At 31.1% G+C, this 26,202-nt stretch overlaps 1 long non-coding RNA gene across 1 annotated transcript; it reads right to left on the reverse strand.

Moving 5' to 3' along the window:
* Positions 1 to 18,075: 18,075 nt before the first annotated feature.
* Positions 18,076 to 25,954, reverse strand: LOC125204056. The gene is made up of 5 exons (XR_007173480.1): positions 25,505 to 25,954; positions 22,144 to 22,375; positions 21,053 to 21,133; positions 19,246 to 19,471; positions 18,076 to 18,342 (listed from the first exon to the last, which is right to left on the reverse strand). It is a non-coding gene; the product is annotated as an uncharacterized LOC125204056 (long non-coding RNA).
* Between the last annotated feature and the right edge of the window lie 248 nt (positions 25,955 to 26,202).

The raw sequence follows: 26,202 nt of genomic DNA on the forward strand, positions 1-26,202 counted from the left end.
TAGATTATAATTATTTAGAATTAAACAAATAAAAATAGAATAAAACCTTAAATTATATCACATAAAATTGATAGTATATGATATGGAGTATTAATACATGTTGAATTTGCGGTTTTGATTTTAAAATTTTCATAATTTTAATTTCTTTAAATTCTTAATTTTTTTAGTGTTACAACTCAGATCATATAACCGTATGTTGTTAAAATTTTAAAGCTATTTTAATATTTTCTTCCTAACTCATTAAATATAGATAATATTAATAAAAATGAGTTTATGATTATTTATATTCTTAATTTTAAATCTCAATTAGTTGACAGTATATGATACAATAAAATATTTTACAATAAAATATTTTAAAATGTAAGTAGGAGTCCCATCCAATTATTTTCACAGTATTATACAATTCCTAAAATTATGGAATATGATCTTATTTTTTGGAAACAAACAAAGTAATACGTGTACATCTTGATATATTGATGATGGAAACAAAATAGTGCATATTTCATGGTATTATTAATGTTAGTAAAATAGTCTCAATCTAAAAAATAGTTATGTCATAGGCTATATCCACAAAACTTGCAATAATATAAGAATAATTGATTTGATTTGATTTTCCTAATTTGTTTTTGTCATTGTCTCTTCCGTAAAAGAGTACTCCTAATTGGTGCATAAATAAGTACTCCTAATTGAATGGAATATTTAATTTGATTTTTCTAATTTGAAATTTTCTCCAGCCCAAGCCCAAGCCAAGTCCTTGACTCAAAACCCTAACATCACTTATTACATGTAATTAGATATAAAATCCAATTTAAATTACATTTTTATAAATTTTTTCAAAATCATAAAATCCAGCACAAATAAGCCCAAATAATACATTCCAGAAACTAAAATTTCAACACAAATAAACCTAAATAAAAGTATACTACATTAAATAAAATTTCCTACAAACCCTACACAAAAATGCGGCGCCTCCCTCTTCCCATCTCCCCTTTCTCTCTCAGTCGGCATCGCCGCCGCCACCCTTCCTCCGGCGTCCTCCTCCTTTCTCTCTCACTCTTTCTCGAAGCTCTCTCCTTCCTCCGTCACGCCTTCCTCCCTCGCGGCGCTGCTCTGCTTTACTCGCCATTGCCGTCGCCTCACCCGGCTGCCCTGCCGCTCGTTTCACGCCTCCACTATCTTGCTGCCGCCGTTGTCGGTAAAGATCGGATCTTTGAAGGTGGCGGCTCACTTTCTCGTATTCAGTCGCCGCCACTGCCCTGCCTCCATCAGCCATGCCGCCTTCGTCACCCATCATCGGAGCTGTCGCCGGATTCCAAGATTCATGCTATGCTGCAATAAAAAATAATTCTCAGTAAATCAATCAATAAGAATGCAGATTCAATTTAAGGTGTGTGTATGTATAGGTGTTTTATCTTGTTTGAGAATCCACTGTTTCATTAGACCATTTTTTCGTCCAATAATATTTGTTTCTTTTTTGTCCAATAGTTGCCATTTTTTTAAAATGACCAAAAGGGTAAATAAAATAGTTTTAGATTTTTCCTCTAAAAAGGATAAAAATGTCTTTTTACCAAACTTTCACTTTATATTAGAATAGAGGATAGATGTCTTTGTGCTTTAATTTAATGCTACAATTATTAATTGGGATATATCGTTTGGTCTCGTTCTCACATATGTTCTGTATTCTCGAGACTCGAGAGTGATTAGGTATCATAATGGATATTGTCTCATGCATTGTGAGAGATCACTAGGTGCATTACTAATTAATAACCAAAAATATTGTCCAAAAGAAAGAAAATAAACAAATTTCATGATTTTATAGATAATATTTGTCGATTTGATCAAGATGGTTGAATGAAAATAAAATGCTAAGAATGATTTATGATTATTTAGAAATGGCCAAGTGTCAATGAAATCATAAAATTTGATCAATATCTGAACTATTTCATACCTTTCTAAATTTGACTAATATATAAATTACTTATAAAATTTTAAATTTTTTCATTTGTCTCATAAATAAACCTCTTTATGTATTTGGAAGACCTTATTAGTTATTACTCTATTGTAATAAGTCTATATGTGAATTCATTAGAGATTGAATTTGTTATATAAATTCGTGAATTTAGGAAAGAAAATGTGAATTCATTAGTGATCTAATTTGTGATATAAATTCGTGAATTTAGGAAAGAAAGATTCACGAATTTTTCTCTTCAAACTCATGCATGAATTACTATTCGTGAAAATGTTGAACTACAAAGATATTGACGTAACCCATTTTTTATTTTCTAAAAGTTACCTAAACCTGTGAGATTCAATTCTCATTTTACGATTCGAGAATGAATAAATAGAAAACCAAAAATCTCCTTTTACGATCCAGGAAAAGAACACTTTGAAAATAAGCTTATATTATGCTCGACCCGATAACATTAACTTAAATAATGAATAACATAACTCTAAGGTTGATTCGACTATCTTTTTTTATCCGGAAAAGAACCAAAAGAAAACACAGAAAGAAGCTTGTAATAATGCTCGACTCTCTACTTATTACATTAAATAATACTCCATAAATAACAAAAGATGAACTATTCGGTGAACATAATCCTGGTAACGTTCAGTAGGACTGGGCTTGGTTGTGGGCCCGTTACTCACCCCCCCGTATCACAATAACTCTAGACATGAATACATATTTATATGTCTATTTATGGACCCTATGAAGTTCGACTACCTTTTGCAATCCGGGAAAAAACCAGCAAAGAAAATCCAAAAATTAAATGAGCGCGAGCTTATAGTTACACTCAGACTCTATTAAATAAAGCAAAGAATAGAAAAGAAAATAAGAAATCATATTCAGGTCTGAGCAGTGGCGGATCCATGATTTTCGATTTGAGGGTAGTCTGCATAGACATGACCGCATCACATGGTCACCGAGTGACTACTTGCATGCATCTTGGTTTACAAGATGGTGGGCTTGGCTTAGCCAGTGGCTCCGATTGCGGTCGAAACACTGGCTCCGTCGGAGGAGAAGGTGCATAGAATGGATGTCTCGCACATTGTGAGAGAATCGCTAGATGCATAATCACCGACAATAATATCCAAATGAACTTCATTGGAATTCCTGGTTATCACAATTTGCAAGCTTATTTACAAGAAAACAATTGTATAAAATAATATATGTACTACTATTTGACATGAAATATGAATAAACATTATCTAATTGCTAGGATTCATAAAGTTTATACCAAAAACTATACTTGACTCATTTTTGTTCATGTGTAAATTATATAATTGACAAGTAGTTTTATAATCATGAGGAGAATATTCGTAACTCAATATATACGCATTGGTAATTTGGGCTTGATTTGCTAAAAGTACTAATGTTGTATACATGCATCTTGGATGAGTCTGAGTTTATGATATCCGATAAGGAGCTCGAAAATAATCATTAATTAACATAATATTTAAAAGATTCAGTTGAAAGAGAATAAAGTATAATGAAAGTGAATAAATGAAGAGAAGGAGAAAATACAATAAGAGAAAGAATAAAAATTTTTGCTAAAAAAATGAAGCAAAGTAATTTGATACGGAGAGAATATATCTTAGTTGTTTGACGGCAATACGTACTGCAAGAATATATTTTCCTCTCTTTTTGTTGCATGGTTGCCATTAGTTCTTAATTAACATAATTACACATACATTTTAATAAAGTGTCTAATTAATCGTCAATGTATAAATAATCCCTTTTAATACCATTTTTTGGGCTTTCAAAGAGGATGTTCAGTTACAATCTTTTTGGATTGAATTAATAACATTAAAATACAAGTGACAATGCACTAGTTTATCTAGGGGTGGGTCGATACGATATATCGTATCGAAAACGTTGTATCGTGTTTCGTATCGAAAATATCGATATGAAAGAATTTCATATCGTTATCGTATCGAAAGTTTCGATATATCGACTTTCGATATATTGAACTTTCGATATGGATAATATCAATATCGTTATCGTATCAATATTTCGATATATCATAAGATCGATACGATATATCGAAATATCGTTATCGTATCGAATACCTATATATCGAAAAATATAATTTCAAAACTGAAAAATAACACAAAAATTAATAAAAATTCAACACAATAAAATAAATAGTGTTCTTATTAGGGTTTCATATATATATATTTTCTAAATATATGAATGAATTAAATGGATTTATAAATATTTATAATTTTAAACTTCAATATGTATTGAATTTCAATATGTTTCGATATATTCGATATAAAACGATATATCGCGATATAAGGAAATTCATATCGTTATCGTATCGGAAACTTACGATACGATACCGTATCGTATCGGAAATTACGATATACCAAAAATTCGATAATTTTTCGATATTTTTCAATACGATACGAGCGATATATCATTTTTTCAGTATTTTTCCCCACCCCTAAGTTTATCAATGTGTTTTTCTTCTAAAGTATCTATGTATACATAATTCATTTAACTATTATTATAAGTAATATTCAAATTATAACGCCTGAAATGGTTCATCAGGTCAAAATTATGTCTATTGAGGTATAGGGAAGATACATGGTACATATTACTATATCATAATTATAAGGTACTATTCTATTTGTTCCACCACAAGTGATTGAATTTTTTTTGAACACAAAATTTAAAAATTGAAATATATATTAAGTTAAAGTGGATAGAATAAAATATAAGAGTGAAAAAAGTAATCCCTTCGTCCCAAGGAAGATGACCTCTTTCTTGGACGGCACAGGATTTCATGTAGCTTTATTTTGTGCGTGAGTGAAAAGAGTAAAGTAAGAGAAAGAGAATAATGTAGAGATAAAAAGGTGTTTCATTTTTAGTAATGAGTCATCTTGAGTGGGATAAACTAAAAAGGAAAATGAATCATCTTTAATGAAATGGAGGGAGTAAAAAAAATGAAGAGATTATGGTCAGAGAGAGTTAAAGTTTTATTTTTTTTTGTTAAAAAGAAATTGATCACTGGAACAACCCAAAATGTAATTTATCACTTGTGAGGCACAAGGAAAGGACTAGTTCGTTACAAAAGAATTTCATATGATTGTTTAATAACCAAACATTGTATGTATTATAAATAGTTATGAATCAAATTCACTTATAAATATAATGGGCCAAAATAAGCAATACGGTGTTTGAATTATTATAGATGATTCACGTGACAATTTAAATGGGTTATTTGCAGTATTGCTATGTGGGCTCTTGTAAATGGGCTAATCCAGTTATAGGCGAACAAAATGCTTTCTCATCTTATCGTATTACTTTCATACGATAAATTAGCTTTCAATTTACTCGTGAAACAATTAGAAACGAAAACAGAATACGAAATTTTTTTAATTCATTAAATAAGACAATAGTTACAATACTTCATCCACCATTTAAAAAATATTTTTATCATATTAAATGATCCACTATTTAAACTCTATTTCCTATTTTTCCACTTCTAGTATGCAAACTTTTTACATATAATCCATTTTAAAACTTCTACTTCCTCCGTCGAGAAAATGACTGAATATTTTTTTTAGTTTACCCGAGATTTTATGCAAATTAATTAATTCTTCCATTCCTAAAGGATATAATTTAATACTCCCTTTTTTCCAAATTACTTAAGTCGCATTGCTTTTTAGGTTGTCACACGTTACTTGAGTCGTTTCTCTTTTAAGCTAAAAATAAAACATATTATCTCACCTATTTTATTCTTTCTTTTACTTTACTCTCTCGTATTTCTATTACTTATTTCCTCGTCTTTCTTAAATCCCGTGCCGAAAAAAAACGCCTCAAGTAACGTGGGATGAAGAGAGTATTTCTTTTTCCGTCTGTCCTTAAAAAATATATACTTTCTTTCTAGTTTTGAAAAATTCAAACATATTACCTCTACGCATTATTTTGTTTACAACTTATATCATTATCAATACCAACTTATAACATTACAATAGTATAGACTCCACTCACAACTAACATTATTTCAACTATTCTTTCCTTCTCTCTTATTTTTTTTCTTATGTATTACTCACTTTGTATCACAAAAATATGTATTTTTTCCTTTTAGTCCCTCTCACAAGAATATGCACTTTCCAATTTTAAAAACTCATTTATCTCTGATGAGGTGAGACCCATTTCCAACTAAAATTACTTTAATTACGTTTTCTTTCTATGTCTATCGACGTTATCAATTTTGCATTAAAATTTATGTCGAATCCAAAGTTCATATTTTTTGGAGACGGAAAAAGTAAAACTTATGCTACACTTTCATAATCTTTGGGAACGAAGGGAGTATGCATGTCAATGGTAGAAAATAAAGTAAGATAAAGTGAATATCCCACGCTCTACTTACTTTTTTCATATTTTTATAGAGTTAAATAATTTTTAAAATATTTATTTGAATAGTGGCCGGAGAAAAAAAAATCGAATAAGAGATCGGAATAGAAAGTAGCCAAGAAAAAAAATCGAATTACAATAAACATGAACTGATTAGGAGTTGTCACCAAAATCCGAAACCGAAAATTTGAATATTCAATTATGAAACCCAATTAAAACCAAAATCTCTAATTAGGTAGTTGGAATGTTCACAACAAATCTAGAGAGGTACTCTCCTGCGCGCGCGCACGGTGAGCGAAAATGCGCTCCAACCGAAGTGCAGGAGGCGGAGGCAGTGGCAGTGGCGGTGACGGCACAGGTGGGAGTGGCAGTGGCAGTGGCAGCTGTGAAGGGAGGAGAAGGAGCAGATGCAGGGGAGGAAGGGAAAGGGGAAGGAGATGAAAGAATAAACTCACATCGAAATAACAATTACTCCGTCCATCCCGCAATAGAAGTCCTATTTAATTATGGCACGAATTTCAAAAAATATAAAAATAAATCAATTAAATAAGTCAGTGAAATATGAGTACTGAGTGGATTAATGAGTCAGTAAAAATATGAGTGAAATACGCTGGTAGAATATGAAGCCTACTCACGATAAAAGTGAAAAATGACTCGACAAATAGAATAATTAAGAGTATTATAATAGCTTAAAAAGGGTAAATTAAAATCGAAATGACTCGACGAATGAGATTCTGGATACTTCTATATTTTTATTAGAAACAAAGTACGAATAATAATTTTTATTTTGAAAAATGCTTTAGTTGAATCGCATTGTTACGTGCTCCTTTCGTCTGCGAATAGGAGGAGTCTTATTTCCTTTTAATACGAGTTTTAAAAATGTTAAGAAAAAATAGTTGAAAGATAGTTAGTGAAATATAGACCTTTTACAAATTATAGAAATAGTTAATTGAAACACATATTTATGGAAAGACTAAAATGCCAAAAAGAGACTCTTATTTACGAACGGCGGAGAAATAAACTGGGATATTCTTCATAACTGGAGACGTGTCGTTTTGTTGGACTGGATCCGCGTAGCGGATTTTCTAAGCTGTCTTTTTTATGTTTATCCATTAACGATTAGTTTCATTTTTAATTTAGCCATTCAAAATCATAGTGTGTTCCACAAAGCAGGTATATACAGGAAAATGCCCTAAACCCAAATACATAGGACAATACCCCTTTTGTCTATAAAATATACTCTTTGTCCCATTGAAATGAAATGTTTTTCTCTATTTTATGATTTTATCAATTTAAGACCTACAAGATTTAAAGATTTTTTCACTATTTTATTTTTTGACATACTTTACTAAATCATTACCAGTAAGAATAATACTCCCTGTAGTAGGACGCGTTTTATAGACAGGATAAACATGGAAACGGTTTATAATCAGGGCTATTCCATTGTTTTATAGCCTGGATAAAATAAAGCTGCGGCCCGAAAAAAAGTCGGCGGCCTGTCCAGGCCCGCGTGAACAGTGCGCCTTTTCACTATTTAGCTGGGTGTACTTATCCACCAAAAATTGCAAGGTTTATTTACTGTTTGAGGTGGATTTCCCTCGACCCCTTCATTTTTCCAAACTCCCACTCTCCGCTGAATTGAACGCTCAATTTCCAAACCCCTTTATTTACTGTTTGAGGTGCACATTGATGACCACTCATTGTGCCATGGCTGCCACTACCATCCACTCTCTCTCGAGCACCCCTCTCTACTCGCATTCACGCCTCTCCCCACCGTCGCCGGCTCCATGGCCGCCGTCGTTCGTGACCTAGCTGTACTGGTGGCTGTCGACGAGTTTGGAAAATCGGCAGTTATACTTTCCTAAAATGAAATCTGAGTCTTCTCTCTCACAAACGGATTTCCATCATACCCCTCCATTTTCTCCAAACTCTCACAGATGGATTCAGAAAAATGTGTAGCTATGAAGATGAATTTACAGATCCGAGCCTCCTTTGAAACAATTTTTTTTTCGATTTTGTTATGATTCTCGCTCGTAAATTTTGGTCTTGTATCTATCTTTTTGATGGATTCTTTATCGATTTTATTGGGTCGAAATTCTGGGTTGAAATTCATGATGAAGATGATATTTGCTTGAAATTTTGGGTTCAAATTCTGGTATTTTAATTTCTGGGTTCATGTTCTTGTATTTCAAGTTTTGGGTTCATTTTCTCTTTAGCTTTTCGGGTTCTTGTATTAATCCCAAAAATTATCTGTCTATAAAACAACACTATGAAAAACATTATCCATACATTATCATACTTTTAGCCCGAAAAATATATCCTAATTTAACAATCATGTAATATCCCATCCATACTATAAAAGTGTTTTCAGTCTGAATACTAGTTTCTTTACATTATTATTTATCTTACTTTACTCTATCTTCATTTTAAATACTTATTAGTAGATCATTTTTATAAAACGAATGCTCAAAATGAAATGTTTCTATTATAATGAGATGGAGGGAGTAATACTATATAAAAATCGGATTTTATTAGACTAACTTTTATCGTCTAATTTTTAGAATAAAGTTAATTACTATCTTCATTTATAAAAAAAAAAATTTGACTTATATATTCATTTTGATAAATTCTTTCTATCTACTGAGATGAGACTCGTTTTCCACTTATTATATTTTAACTTTTTTTTTTATTTATGTCTCTTATGCTTTATTAATTTTATAGTATTATAACTTAAGTGTCATTCATTACTAAGATAATTTTGTATGAATAGAGATAGTAATTTATTAAAATTCATTTTGAAAAACAGATCTATATATAAATAGTGGAAAGAGAGTATTTGACATGAACCCAAGATATTCAATTGTTTATGAGGCTAAGTTATTTAAGTGGCGTATATAATTTTGATTTGAGAGACACATCTAAAAGGACGTACATTTTCAGAGCATGTGGCCAACTGGTTAATAGAGGAGAAAAGGAAAAAAGAGATTAAAAATCATCGCACTAGTCTTCATATATTTGCAAAATGATGCAACTAAAGTAGTTCACTAAAAAGGTGTAGTTCACTAAAAAGTTGTAGTTCACTAACATATGCGTCCACTATATGAGTTTTCATGATACTTAGGAAATTATTGGATTGATTAGACCATAGTTATTGAACAATCTAGAATTGAATATAATTAAAGAACTAACTAATCATTCCTTTTTTTATTTCATAATCATTATACAGGGGAGGGGGAGAATTTCATCCTATGTTTTAAGGATTATTATAGTCCCTAGATTGGTTAAGATTTTATAGTTGTTACTCCCTACGTACCATAAAAATATGGGCAATAAGTATTGCACTGAAAATAAGATAAAATTAGTAAAGTAAGAGTGTGCAGGAAAATGGTAGTTAAAGAAGTGTCAGAGGATAGTGGACCTATATTATTAAATTGATAAAACTTTTCAAAAATTGAATGCACATATTTTTGTGGGTTGGATGAAAATGGAAATTGCACATATTTTTATGGGACGGATGAAGTATTATTTTTGGATCTTTGCTATGCTTAAATAATTAAAGAGTATTACAAAGACTCTTTGATATTTAACATGAATTGCACATTTGATTCGATATGTATAAGCTGCGACTTAACTGAAATAATGTGAAATACATAGTTAGCAACACTATTCGTTATCAAGCATATTAGCGAGCACTTAGCAAGCAAAATAATTCAATCAAAGAAGGACAAAATATTATGATGTTACCGAATTAATACACTGGTGCTCGATAAATGTCATATTTTAGCAAATACCCTAATAGTGTGCACTTTCGTTATTTTTTGGTAGTAAAAAAACTGAAAGCAAGTAATTTAGAGCATTTAGGTAATCAGAAATAAGAAATAGTACCAAAATCACAAAAAATTTGTAAGCAAGTTAATGTGTGGGAAGTTTGGAGTCACACAATCACATTACTATTAACTTTCCAAAGATATTTACCGAGCCTTATATTAGAATTTTTGTAATTTTATCGTTTTCTTGATTCTTCCAGAATCGTATCAAGAGAGTTGAACTACGGAGATTTTTAGATTTTCTATATATTGGATATATCTTAGACTTTTTATTTTAATCTGACCTTATATACTCTAGGGAACAATTTCTCATAATTTCTAGAAATTGGCTACATCTCATCGACAAACTGGTGGTGTGACCCATTTGATGTAGCTTTTAATTGTGATAAGAATAAGTTTTGGACAAGGCGAAGAGGGTAACACTTATTGCTTTATTTTTTATCTAAATTATAAAATGTGATAGTTTTTTTTTTTTTTTTTTACCGTAGAAGTGTCACGGACTATGTAATTGTAGTTATTTTCTTTTTAATTCCTGTTCTTAAATTCTCTGTATTTCTTAATTTAATCTATGATCAATTGGAAATATTTATTAAGTACTCCATAAATTAAATTTTGAAATACGATAGATAAATAAAATTATAGAAAGCTAATAAAATTAACTTATTTGGATTAAATTATGAACGCAAATATATGAAGCGAAATGATCTACTACGTCTACAGTAGATTGATACAAATTTAATGAAATTAAATATCAGTTGTCCAAGTTGTATATAAAATCAGTTGAAATATTGAACTGGTCAGATTAATCAAATGTCAATTAGAGTCATAAGCTGAATATAAAGTCAACTGAAATCTTTCATTTTCAATCAATCATTCAAATTTGACGGAGAATTCTAATATTCAACTGAGTTTCAATCAAATTTGAATTCAAATTATTTAATTAACTATAAAATCAGTGGATAACTCTAATTGCTGAATTAAATCTATAATCAATTAAAATCTAATTAATTATTAGTGTCACAACTTAATATGTATGCTATTATATATAATAGCAATAAATTCATTTACTATAACTGGAAATTGAAAATTTATTAAATACACATTAAAACTCGTGTCATTTATAAATTTGTCAATTTTTTGGGACGGGAGAATACTACTAGTAGTATAATATTACGAATTGCTGAGGGGCCCATGGGCCCCCAGGCCCCTGTGTGCCTTCGTCAATGTATATAACGCTGGTTGGGGTGGGTAGTTAAATAATTAAATATTGAATTAGACGTGAGATATTCACTACTCCCCCGTCCGTGAATAAGAGTCTCATTTCTTTTCGATGCAAGTTTTAAGAAATGTTGAGAAAAGTGGTGCGAAAAAGTTAGTGGTATATACTCCCTCCGTCCCGCTTTAGCAGTCCCGTTGACTTTTCTGCCATCTTTTTGTAAAAATGATAAAAAATAGTTAAAGTGGAGAAATGGTAAAGTAATAGAGACAATAATGTAGATAAGACTCTTCTTTATATTATTTTCTCTCTTAATTTACCATTTCTCATTTTTAACGATTTTTTATCATTTTTACAAAAAGATGGCAGAAAAGCCAATGAGACTGCTAAAGCGGGACGGAGGGAGTAAGTCCCACTTATATATTAGTTTTAAATTAAATGTGGGTGAAATGAGTTAGTGGAATGTAGTACATATATACCATTTATAATAAACGTGAACCGGGACTCCTATTCGCGGTAGAGAGTATATTGTATAGTCAATTCTAGAAGTGTTTTTTTGAAAGAATGACCAAGACTTACATGTAAAGAAAATGATAAGTTTAGTATTTGATTGAATTAGGTTGTTATATGATTTTAATTCGTGGGCCTTCCTTCTCCTCTCTCCTAACTACAAAGTTTTGGATTTATGGAATAGTACAAAATACGGCCAGATAAATAACGCAATCGCTCTTAATATCTACGTTGCTTTTTCTTGATTTGTTCTTTTATGACTTTTCGATCTAAATAATTTGACAATATTTGAGATTATATATATTTGAGGATATCCATTTTAAAAGGGGATGATCGTGCAATTAACGTTGCAATTAATGTTGCAATACAAATATAACAGAGGCAGATTAGCCTGAAAACAGCAAATTATTTTTCCCTTTTAATACGAAGCCCAAAAAATTTACAAAATATATCCTTGGTTCTGTCAACCAAAATGTTTTTGAGTCTACCAGGGAACAGTCTCAAGGTGATGACGACCACCGCGTTGCCATATTCATCTGTGATCGCATATTTACGCTTAATTGGTCTTTCCCCATTGCCCGGGGAACGACCGCCCCCGTCCCCCGGTGGAGGAGGGTTCCCCATCATGTAAAACTTCCCAATGAAATCCTCGGTTTTGCTAAATCCATTGCAGCTGGTTTCGTAGAGGGGGTCGTTGAAGATCGAGAAGGGCAAGGCGAAGGTGAGATCGTTGATCATATCCCCCAAGATCCTCTCGTAGTCTTTTATGGCGCAGTTCTCGTCTGGAGGCTTGGCGCAGCTCTTTATGTCTGGATCAGCCAGGGCTTTGAGACCTCCCATGTTTCTGCGGTCTACACCGCAGGAGACGTGGAAGCGCCTTGCGCTGGCGGAGGAGGTCTTGGGGGTTTTGTGGTTGGTGGTGAGCAGCATGCATAAAGAAGATTGAAGGGAAGCCATGGTTTTCTTGTGTGATTTCTACATCCACCTCTCACTTCTCTATATATAGGAATTTTCAACTACTCACTTTTACTTATTATACTTATTAGTCTTCTCTTTGTGAAAACATTTAATTAGGTTGTTACATATGAACACATAATATTAAACACTAATTACGTTATTTATAAATAAAATTAACTTCCCTAATTCGATACTGAGTATGAACTGAGTCTATAATAAATATGTATAACGTTGGTTGGTGGTACCTAATATTGAACTAGACGTGAGAAACTTACTATATTGTATAGTCAATTCTAGAAATTTAGAGCAAGTTTTTTTTAAAGAAAGACCAAGACTTACATGTAAAGAAAATGATAAATTTTGTAGTATTTGATTGGATTAATTCGATAGAGATAAAAGCGTTGGCAATTGAAACTAAAAATATAACATATAACTGTCTCACATCGGTGTCAAGAGAAAATTGAAACTTGTATATAAATCTCATGGACTCTTCTCCTATCACCAATTGGTTTTAGGATGAAACCCATGAATTTCTATTATGGTATCAATTTGAATGGAAATCACGTGGGTAATTGGACCCATATGAGATCCAGTGTCCCACTTTCTTTCATTCACCTTGTATCTTGTTGTAGTAGGGCCTAAATATTCTAATTTTGTATGAGATGATAATTTTCCTATATTTTTTATTTTGATAGGGGCTTTACACTCTATTTTACATAAAATACCAACAAAATTATAATATTATATACTTCCTCCGTTCTAGATAATTTGGGACACTTTGACCCGACACGGGTTTTAAGAAATCTAATGGAAAGTGAGTTGAAAAAGTTGGTGGGATGTGGGTCCTACTTTTAAAGTATTAGTTTTATAATAAAATGTGAGTAAGAATGAGTTAGTGGAATATGGAATACTGGGTCAAATTATATGGGACGGCTCGAAAGTGAAATGAGACAAATTATGTGGGACGGCTCGAAATGGAATACTGGGTCAAATTACCTAGGACGGCTCGAAATGGAATATGTGGGACGGCTCGAAATGAAATGGAATACTGGGTCAAATCGAATTAATGTTCGCGACCCAAAGTTCTATTTTATCATCAATCCAACCCCCATTTATATTTTTTCTTTTTCTTATCAATGAATAAAGTAACTAAAATAATAAAAAAAATTAGTTGGGGAAGGGCTTAAGCCCCTCCTTAGTTACCTGTGTGTCCGCCCATGCCCCTAAATTAGTTATCTTAATAACACTTATTAATAGTGTTAGATTTTTATACGGGAAGCAAGCCAATTTTGCTTGTATACAATGTTTCTTGTTTCCGCTATCTATCTCCTCTCTCAATTGTTCACTAATTGCAAATGAATATGTCCTAGTCTTAACCGAATTCATACCATGCATACCTAACTTGCGGGCGTACTGTCAATGCCGATTGCGCGCATGTTTGGTATGCATGGTATTAAGTGGCCAAAGTCGTATCGTGCATTCAAAATTTGCGCACAGTGACAACGTCGATCGCGCTGAGGTTCGATATGGATGGTATGAATTCAGTTAATCCATACCAAACTTGTTTGGTTTGAATTCACATCATGTAAGTTTGATATACACGGTATGATTTCCTTTAATTACCCATAAAAAAATTAAAAGAAAGGGAAAAGAAGATCAAAATCCGATAGAGATCAAAGAATGAGAATAGAAATCACGTGGGTATTTGGATCTGGTTCAAATCCAGTGTCCCACTTTTTATGTCTCAATATGTATAACCCATATATTAGTTATCTTAATAATTTATTACTCCCAAATTATCCCAAATTATTTATAACCCATATAAAAATAAATATTATTAGAGAAGAGTGTTAGATTTTTATACTAAAAGCAACCCAGCTTTGCTTGTATACAATGTTTCTTGTTCCCGCTATATATCTCCTATCTTGAATTGTTAACTAATTGCAAATAAATGTCTCTTAGCTTGGCCGAATTCATACCATGCATATCTATTTTTACATCATATTATATAATTATGCTCATTTTCATATCTTATCCATGTGCACTTTCATTCCCATATTCATGATCATTTTCATATTAATCTCATCAGTACATATTCATGTTCTCATGTGAAAAGGCAATCTTTAGAAAAAAAAATGATTAACTCAAAAATAGAAAAAAAAAATAATGACAAATTTTAGTTATACAAAATCAACCACAGTTTTTTTTTTTTAGTTTGACCACAAGTGTTTCGAACAAGTCTTCGGCGGAATCCGACTAATCCTGGTCTACCGAGTTTGCGGATTAAGACTGAAAGTCTACCGGCGGGTGGCTGGGTTTGACCCGTAACATTAAGGTCTTCACAGTTTCACTTTGCCAACTGTGCTACAGCCTGTCGATAAATCAACCACAGTTTTAAACATCTTGGGACAGTGAGTCGCGAGCATTTGGGATCAGATTGCAAATTTCAGCCCGTTTTGAGACGAAATCCAATAGATACGCAAGTAATAAAACACAAACAAAATTCCCTATTACTCTATTGGGCTTCACCACTTGGGCCTTTTCCCAATTTATATAAATTATTACAACCCAAAGCTGAATCATATGGGCCCTTTAATAATATTATAGCCCAGTCCTATGTTGCACCACGATTTTACTTGCAAATATGAAAACTTGATCTTCAATGAAAATTCATCTGAATAAGTTACCAAATAACGAAATCTCACCAGAAAAAAGGACAAAATTTGATTGACCAGTCAGCACGATTTTACGAAACATAAAATAGTGCTATTTGAATTGTACTTAGTATATATTTACGAGACGTGGTTCGGCACAGTATTTATTTTTTGTGAGTTTTGGACACGAGAAAATGATGCTCGGTTACAATTTTTGTAATGATGTTACACGTAAAGAACAATTGAGTATTTTAAAAAAAAGAATTTATCACCGAAGTATTTAAATTTCTAATTCTGTTAACTATAATCAAGTCAAACATATGTACCAAAGCAGAAAGAAATTAACATGGTATCCTAAAAACATTAATTTCAGGACTAGGGAAAAAGCTTCTCATTCATCATACATGCCTTTTGTGAGAACAAGAGTCCCGGTTTGGTTCGCGACTACGACAAGGGAAAAGAACCAATATAAGATGATTATGATTTGGCACGGAGCAGAAATAAGAAATTATATAATATGAAAATTCATAATAAAAAAACTGAAAGCAAATAATTTAGAGCATTTAGGTAATTAGAAATACATAGTGTGAAAATCACAAAAATTTTGAAAGCAAGTTATGTGTGGGAAATTTGGAGTCACATACTCACATTACTATTAACTTTCTAAAGATATTTACCGAGCCTTAGATTATAATTTTTGTAATTTTATCGTTTTCTTGATCCTTTCAGAATCGTATTAAGGGAGTTGAACTACGGAGATGTTTAGATTTCCTATATATTGGATATCTCTTAGACTTTTTATTTCAATTTGACCTTATATACTCTAGGGGACAATTTATCATAATTTCTAGAAATTGGCTACATCTCATCGATATAGCTTTTTATTGTGATAAGAATTAAGTTTTGGACAAGACGAAGAGGGTACATAACACTTATTTCTTTATTTTTAATCTAAATTATAAAATGTGATATTTTTTACCGTAGAAGTGTCACGGACTATGTAATTGTAGTTATTTTCTTTTTAATTCCTGTTCTTAAATTCTCTATAATTCTTAATTTAATCTATGATCAATTGGAACTATGTAATTATTAAGTACTCCATAAATTAAATTTTGAAATTCAATAGATAAATAGAATTATAGAAAGCTTATAAAACTATAACTTATTTGGATTAAATTATGAACGCAGTTATATGAAACGAAATGATATACTACAATAGATTGATACAAATTTAATGAAATTCAAAATCAGTTGTCCAAGTTGTATATAAAATCGTTGAAATATTCAACTGGTCAGATTAATCAAATGTCAATTACAGTCATAAGCTGGATATAAAGTCAACTAAAACCTTTCATTTTCAATCAATCATTCAAATTTGACTGAGAATTCTAATATTCAACTGAATCTCAATTACATTCGAAGTCAAAATAATTCAATTAAATTTGAATTCAAAATAATTTAATTAACTATAAAATCAGTGGATAACTCTAATTGCATAATTAAATCTAAAATATAATTAATTAGTACTACGAGATAAATCGGCATGTCACAACTTATTTCAGTTGGGATCACCTAATAATTTTCCTACTTCATCCCTCACAAACATAAGTGAGCACCTGCTCACTTATGTTTGTGAGAAATGGAGTAGGGAAATTATTAGGTGAGATGGTGTAGGATAAATATTAGGTGAGCAGTGGGGATCACCTAATATTTATCCCACACCATCTCACATACTCCATCTCTCACAAACATAAGTAACGGGCCCACCATTATATTTTATATTTGCAAGGGGGTGAAATAGGGGATGGTGTAGGATAAGTATTAGGTGATCCCCACTGATAAGTGAGAGGCCCACCATTATATTTTATGTTTGTGTGGTGTGGAGTAGGGAAAGTATTAATTGATCCCAACTGAACTACATTATTATGCTATTATACATAATAGCAATAAATTCAACTGGAAATTGATTATTTATTAAATATACAGTGTAAATAAAAAAAAATTGGAAATTAGTTTAAGTACACATTATACAGTGCTAATATAAAAATAAAAATGAATGATTCTAAAATTATAATAACATAAAAAATCGACGACATTGAGAGAGGTGTGCAAAGGTTTTTGTTTGACAACCGTGGAATTTCATTTCTTTATTTGGCTTCAAACCTAAAATTCATACTCCTATCTTTAGATAACCTTTTATGGCTGACCATATATAATACGACCAAAATAATGAAAAAAACAAAACATGATTACTCCTAAATCCAGGGTGTCTCAATGCTTATAGGAACTCAGAATATTCGAATAAGCAGTACAATAAAGTCAGTTTATTGAACTCCTGTGTTATGATAAGGTTGAAGATTGAGTTTTGCTTGACAAATTTGACTAGAAATGATGGAGAGGATTATTAGAGGAGAGAGAGATCTAGTTAGAACTTGGAAATGATGGAAACAAATCTTTATTTCCAGTTGTTGAAATGACTACAGCTAGTGGAAACGAGTCAGTTGAATATAATCATTTGAAACATCAAAACTAATTAAAGGAGACGAATTTCAGCAAAAATTCTTGCCAAGACTCTTTTGTATTAATATTTGACAGATGATGAAGTAATTAAGAATGAGGAGTTACAGTATCCCTTTATTCGATAAATGCTACTCCTCAAATAACATTAAATAAACAAAGCATCACAAATCTTGCATCCATACAAGTATGAAAGAGAAACCTATATAGTATCTTGTTTTGTGTGTGTATCTTCCTCTTGATTTCTTGTTTTCCTTCCAACCCGTATATCTGCTGCTCTCTTACACCTTCAAAACTCTGCACCAAGACATGAATTAATCATAAATACTACTTCAATGCATGTGCAACAGATAAACCCTAAATTCCTCTTCAGATTCACCATCAAATAAAAGAAATAATATACATTCAAAGAGACACATACATATATACTTATACAGCAGAAAGAGTATTTCGAAAGGGAACAATTCATCTCCAATCATCACTAGCTAGATCTTGGAGCAAATCCAAGAAATGTGCAACAGATGTAGTAGTACTTGTTCAGTGACTTAGATATAGCAAGATATGGATTAAAAGCGGACAATTAGATGTGTTCAGTGACTTTGATTTAAAACTGCACAACGCTAGAATTAAACGGAGGCCCGGACTGTTGCTTTATGTTATGGGCATAATTCATTTCTCTTCCTAGACGTGATTTATGAATCTTGTCTTGTTTTGTGTCCACACTTTACAATTATACCCTGCTGAATTTCATTTCCTCCCATTCTCTCTCCACATTTATTAATTCATTAGTGGCAGTTATGTTAAAGTACCTTTTAAAGTATAAAATGCACAATTAAAATAATATGGAAAATTTACTCAAATCTGCATCAGTGAACACCGGAATTGGGAGTGTTATACCCAAATCTATGCATGCTTTAATTTTACCTAAATTCCTTTTCCCATCCTTTGAATATCAGTAATTCACAATAAAAGAAAAGGAATATTCAGACACGTAGTATAATACGCCGCCGCAGAAAAGAAAACTTAAAAAAAGGAACAATTTTGAATTCCACCTTTTCATCTCCAATCATCACTACATCTTGGGATTTGCTTCACTACCACTCACAGAATCTCTTCAGATAATGCAGCAAAATCCAAGAAATGTATGATTAATTGAGACGATGAAGTAAAAATAAAAATATTCGAAAAAGATTGGCTTACCATCAACAAAAAGGCCGGCAAGAGGGAGGAGGTTGCCTTGGCGGGGGATCAGATTCCGGTTCAAATACTGTCTCCATCGGCGGCGGTGCAGCCGGATTCGATTGAGAAAATAAGGGCTTCCTCTGATCGGAGATAGAAATACCATTTGGATGCCTCATGCATTGTGAGAGAATCAGTAGATGCACAATCACCCCCAATATCACCCAGATGGATTTCATTGCAACTCCTGAGTTAAGTAGAAGAAAACAAGGGGTGAGCAAAAATTGGGAATATGTGAGAAGCGAAATCTGAATTGGGATGTGGAGATGATCGAGAGGAGTGAGTGAACACTCAACTTTGATTTATTTATACACAAAATTTGATATGGTTTATTATTATTATTATTATCTTTTACTTTAATTAAAACAAAAGAAATAGGGCAGAAATAAGCTAATGTGGATAAATAAATTGGATAATAAACATTTTTGACAGCTGTTTTGTCCAACTGGTGCTGAATTCCATCCACAGGTTTCGCACTATATGTGTTTATATGCATGTATATTGTATACATATATGTTTCCATATTTTTATTGGCAGTGTTCATAGACAAGAGAATTTTTGCTCATGCAAGTAGTAATAGATAATTAAAGGTTGGGCAGACATACTAAGTTATGTTACCACGTTTCTATTATTCTATAGACAAAGTGAGTTTTTGCTCAAGTGATAGTGAATCAATTAATGAATAAGCATATTTGTGCACAAATTAATGATATACTATGCCTAATACAAACAACTTTCATCACATGGTTCTTCAATACCAACTTTTGTTCACATTCACGAATAAATAAATATCAGAATGTATATCATTCCTACTAAAGAATGATAAATGTCTATAGCTTGTACATATACATAATACTCCTAAATGTTAAATTCAATATGTTAGTCAACTGATTTATATTACAAATTAGGTTTATTATTAGTAATATTATCCTATAGCAATAAAAAAGAAATGATATGAAAAATCCATGACAAATTTTATTATGAGTTTAAGCTTGACTTGAAATAATTATACTATAGTTTATGTTTATTAGCCGTCAAAAACATGATAGATTACATTCTTTTTTGTTTAGTAACCGTCACTATATAATTAACTAAAGTAAAGTATCAATATAGAATTACAATGTTGTAATATTGCTATAAAAAATTTAAGATTTTACATGCGCAGTGTTGTCTGTAAAATAATGATCTAGAAGATATGTAGCGTATATGTTAAGCTGCATGCACGTGCAGATTTTTCAAGTTGGTGTCCAAATATAATAGTATTTAGTACTCCTTTATTTCGAAACACAAGTATAATATCTTTCTCACCCTTACCAACCACCAATTTCATGGAGTATGATTTATACTTCCATCAAGCATCTAAGTCTATACTAGTAACAAAATCCATTCTTAGAATATTTCAAATTATATCAAATTTAAAATAATTTTATATTTTAAAAATAAAATAAATGATATCTTTGGTCCATATATATCAATGAAGTATATAACTATTACTAGCTAGAACATAATGAACGTATATTGTGGAAAATAAACTGTAATTATTCAAGTATTAAATGAAAATTTAAATTTAAATGCTCAAAACATAATTGTAAACATAAAAATCCTAGCTAATATAATTGTAAATTTAAATTGATATAGGTGATTATATAGTTATATCATAGGATGACTTCTGAAAATTATATGTTAATTCATGAAATTAATCTACACTAGGACGCAAATAGACATGCAACAAATCTGATAGGCATGCTCATAGGAATTAGATTAATACCTTTTCATTGCAGATTTTTTTTGTAGACGAAGGTTTGCTCCTTTCATCACTCCACCGGATTTGAATCTCACATCTTCTAGCCTATTACCCAAAACCAAAATTTGAATATTGCATGGACAATAAACTATAAAACCCTACTTATCTTTGTTCTTATAAAAAATTGTTAATTAGTGTTTACTCTTATTGCAGTTCATGACATAATAATATGAATAATCATAAAGAATTGGATGCAAGTAAATTTGGGGATATTCGGTGGAAAAAAGCATAATTATATATATATATATATATATATATATATATAGGGATGTGACCTATAATTATGGTGATAACCTAATAACCCTCATTTTATGGACGAAAAGTATCATTTTATAGAACAAAATATTATTTTATGGATTAAAAGTATCATTTTATCATGTATAAATATCATTTTTAGTAAAAATGATACTTTTAACCCATAAAATGATAGAGTTATTAGGTTATCACATAAATGAGTTATCGTTATAACACACCCCCAATATAAATAATTTTGTACTACTAAGATAATTATTTAAAAATGAAATGAACATACTTTTTTAGGACAAATGAAAATAGAAAATGTACATATATTTTTTTTTTTGACTGAAGTAGTAATAAAAGGGCAGATCTGAAACCATTCTCTTTACAAATTTGCGCTTGGTTTATAAATCGTGGTATTTTTATCCTTTCATATAGCTTTACTTGAAAAGCAAATTCAGAAATTAATAATTTTACAAATAATCAAATAATACAGTACTCTCCATGTTTACTATTAGGAGTATCAGTCACTTTTCCACACTCATTTTATAAAAGAATGATAATAAAATAGTAGTATAGTAGCTAAATTGGAGAAATGTTAAAATAAGAAAGAGTATTATTTTTATAAAAATGAGTATGCAAAATATGAAAAATCATTGCAGTAGTAAAATTATGTAAGCAATTAAATTTGAGGAAATTGGAGGAGCAAAACCACATTATTATTATTAACATTTTATAAGGGTGTGTTTGGTTTGTCATTTAGGCCCAACAAGGACTGAGTGTTAAATAGATCTTTTCATGTCTGGATTGGATATTACCGTTTCTGAGTGTCCCGAGTATTGGGCATCGGCCCGCTGGTTTAAAGCTGAAATGTGCAGACGTGCAGTTACCATAACTTTGCAAAATGCCCAGATATATATCTGACTTCCTCAATTAAAAATCAGACAATTACTAAATTAGCCCTCTGTTTTCAGTCGTTCAATTCGCTCCCCACATTGAAGACCGGCGACTGTAGTTGAGCATTTACTTAGTGCGTAGTATTGCCTCCGACTAGGAACACAAGAAAGAGAAATGAAAATACATAAGTTAAAGTTTTATTTTATTTAAATTTAAAAGCTGAGTGGGTAAAATGGACATATCCAAATGCTTAAAGAGCAAGAAATGCAAAATGAGAAGCCAGACAACTAGTACACCATTTCAGCCTCATCACATTTTCTTAAAAAAATGCTACATGACAAACCAAAAAACATTGCATCATTTAAAGAATTGTTGGCCTTGATCACTTATCCAACAATGCACAAGTTGCAGTTAATGTCATACAGCTGTCTCCCAATAATTGTAATAACAGAAATTAATAATAAAACATAATATACGAAGGGTATGAAAAATCTCACTTTCACTCCACCAAACCAGGTGCTAGTTTAATTTTATTATACTAGTAGTACTATAAAAGAGTCATAGTAGTAATTTCTTTCCAAACAACCACTTTTAAGAAATCAATTTGTCTACCAACGATTGTTAATAGAATAATAAAAGAAAGGAAAATTGGTCCCTAATATCATAAACTTTGCCCAGATTTTGGTTTCTCCCATAAATTTTTAAATTAGTATCATAAATCATGAACTTTCAGATTGGTTTGGTATTTCCCACGTCGGATCAAGTATAAAATCCGGCTAATTTATATAGCATTTTGAATTCTATTTAGCAGCATTCTTATAAGTGGCATGGCATGTCATGTTGGCATAACTATTTGGAATATTAAACACAATACTATTTTTATTTGACAAAACAAAACTCTAAAAATAAAGAAAACAAAATAAATTTAATAAAAACACGAAGAATTTAATTAGAAACACACATTTGTGACGCTACGCTACAAAAATTAAAACACAAAACCTTATTTTTCTCTTTCACAAACGCTAGGAACACATTTTAGAGAATTTCCTAAAAAAATCTTGGATTATCGGGAAAATACCAAACCAATCTGAAAGTTCATGATTTATTATACCAATTTGAAAATTCATGGAAAAAACCAAAATCTGAACAAAGTTTATGATATTAGGGACCAATTTCCCGAAAAAAAAAAAAGAAATTGTTCAGATATGAAAAATCATACAAATTTGGAAGAAAGTAAAATTCGGAGGTGCACAACCACGTTACTTTTTAAAGAATGGCCAATTACTACTACAAACGTCCGCGCGTTTGCACAACAAAATATTTTAAATCGTCAATTACTAAATCATACCATAGTTACAGTTTATGAAATCAATTTTGAATAATACACTAAAATAATTATTGGGATAGTAAAAATATGAATTTGGAAACAAGTAAATGTGGGGAGAATTTGGAGGAATAAAAGCTTAGTAACTATTTTTGAAAGAATTTTGTAGTACTATTTTATATTAGTACATTTAAAAAATAAAAACTTTTGAAAAATTTTAATGGACAATTGGTAAAGTATGAAGTAAAAATTGATAAAGTAAGAGAGAGAAAGAAAAATAGATAAAGTAAGAGAGATAAAAAGAAAATGTAGCAGAAGTAGTGTTAGTGAATTATGGGGTTCATGTCCTAAAATTACCGAGTTAGATGTGCAGCAAATATATATTCCCTTTATTCCACTGTAGTAGAGTAATTTATTTTCGTCCCATAATTTAAAAATATTGTATTGCCTGAGTTAAATAAATGCAAAATAAAGTAAAAAATGGAAAAGATAGAGAAATGAATAGAAGAATAAAATAAGAGTGAATAAAGTAAGATAGAGTAAAGTAAAAGAGAACAAAAAATGCAACACTTATGGAACGTACCAAAATGAAAAAATAACTCCACACTACATGCTCGAGGAAGTATGGAGTATATTACTAGTACTATATAACTATACTCCTACTCCTGTTTTTTCCTTTTTTCCAAATCCATTAAATATCACAGACCAAATATAAATATTATTGTAATAAAACGATTTAGTTTAAAAGCAAACTCATTAAACACAGATTTAGATCTAGTAAACATTGAAAAACGCATATCTCTCTACTATTACAATAACAATTGGCAGGTTAGACGCACAACCCTTACTACTATTATAACACAAATTGGCTGGTTAGATATTAGTCGCGAATCCAGGAAATTTAAATAAGGTACGATAAACAATTACTTTGAAATTTTTTATTATTTAAAATGAAGATTCTTAGATATAATAGTAATAGGGAATTTATTTTAGTTTAGAAAGAGTTTCTAATATATTAAAATAAAATAAAATGAATATAATTTCAAATTTATCCATAATTAGAAACCATAAATAATGTTTATAACATACATATTTTATTTATTGTGTAGCAAACAAATGAGAGTATGAATAATAAATTATTTTAGAAAAAAATACTCCCTCCGTCCCATAAAAGTTGAGACAAAACTTTTAGACACGGAGGTTAAGAATTTATATTAAATAAATAAGAGAGATAAAAAAAGTAAGAAATATAAGAGAGAGTAAAGTAAATGATGGAATAAAATAAGAGTGATTAGATGTTTTGTCTTTTGTTAAAAAAGGAAATGACTCAACTTTGTTGGGACGGACTAAAAAAGAATACGACTCAACTTTTATGGGATGGAGGGAGTAATAAATTATTATATTTAAACTGTTATCAAAGAGATGTAAATAAAAGCGTGCACAAATTAAACCAACATTGTACATGTTAAAATAGAAATGCAGCTAGGAGCAGTCGAACCTGGGTCTTGGGTTTTGATAGTTGAATGTATTACCACTAGGCTACTTCTATTTTTTGGTTACAGTTGTACCTCCTTTATTTAATTATATTTCGAACCACCAATTGTTATCCTGATCACTAAACTTTGTCCCAGTTAAAATAACTATTTATTTTTAACTTATCCCAACTAAAATAATGAAATTTCTGATTTTGAAAATTTTCTAGCTCTTATTAAAATATTTTTTTTTTCCCCCTCTATTTAATGCTTAGATCTATCTTTTGTCTTTTCAATTAAACAAATTAATCAATAACTTTTAAAAAATTCCATGCTGACCAAAATATGTGTCATCTTAGCCGGAATAAAGGGAGTACTCTTAGGTCACGAAACAATATATTCTGACGGCTAGAGAAGAAGCAATCAGCATATTATACGAACATATAGACTTCCTATTCAAAATTAATATGACAAATCGACACACACCTGTAACCAATGAATACACTGTCTGTAAAAGAGAGCCGTCGGAGACCAGCGGCGGAGCCAACCGAATGATTGTGGGCTCATCTCGCCAGCGTTGGGATGTGGTGGAAATGGAATGTAGAAGAAGATATGAAATTGCAGTGAAATTGGGTGCGTGCTTATATAATTGAGAGCGTTAGATCGGTCATTGGTGGGGCCATGGAAAATTATCATTTACATTAAGTTGGTTATGTGTCACGTTCTCACTGGGTTTTAGGTTCGTCTATATACGGGATAAAAAATGAGTGAACTACGATAAAGAGTTTCAATTAAATACGCATTTATGCAAAAACCTACCACTTGAATTTGCCTACAGTATGAGAATTTTTCAGACTTACTTAAATTTTATCCATAATTTGAACAAATTTCATCGATCCATAAATAATCGCGTAGGATAATTTCGAAATGATCCTTGAACCATTTATTGAGTAGTGCAGCTTTATGTAATTTTAGTTTATTGACTACTACGTCAGATCTGCCGAGACAACCCGGCGAGTTCTGCTGAGTTAGCACGGTGAGTTGCAGATCTGAACGAGTTCAATCAAGTCTGTACGAGTTGAAGATCTGCACGTTGCAGCCTTCGGAAAGCAGAGTCCGAGCAAGTGCACGACAAACACGAAATAGAACCGAGATTTAACATCAGCACGAAAATAGAACCGCAA

Source organism: Salvia hispanica, chromosome 1 (genome assembly GCF_023119035.1).
Source record: "Salvia hispanica cultivar TCC Black 2014 chromosome 1, UniMelb_Shisp_WGS_1.0, whole genome shotgun sequence".
NCBI lineage: Eukaryota > Viridiplantae > Streptophyta > Magnoliopsida > Lamiales > Lamiaceae > Salvia > Salvia hispanica.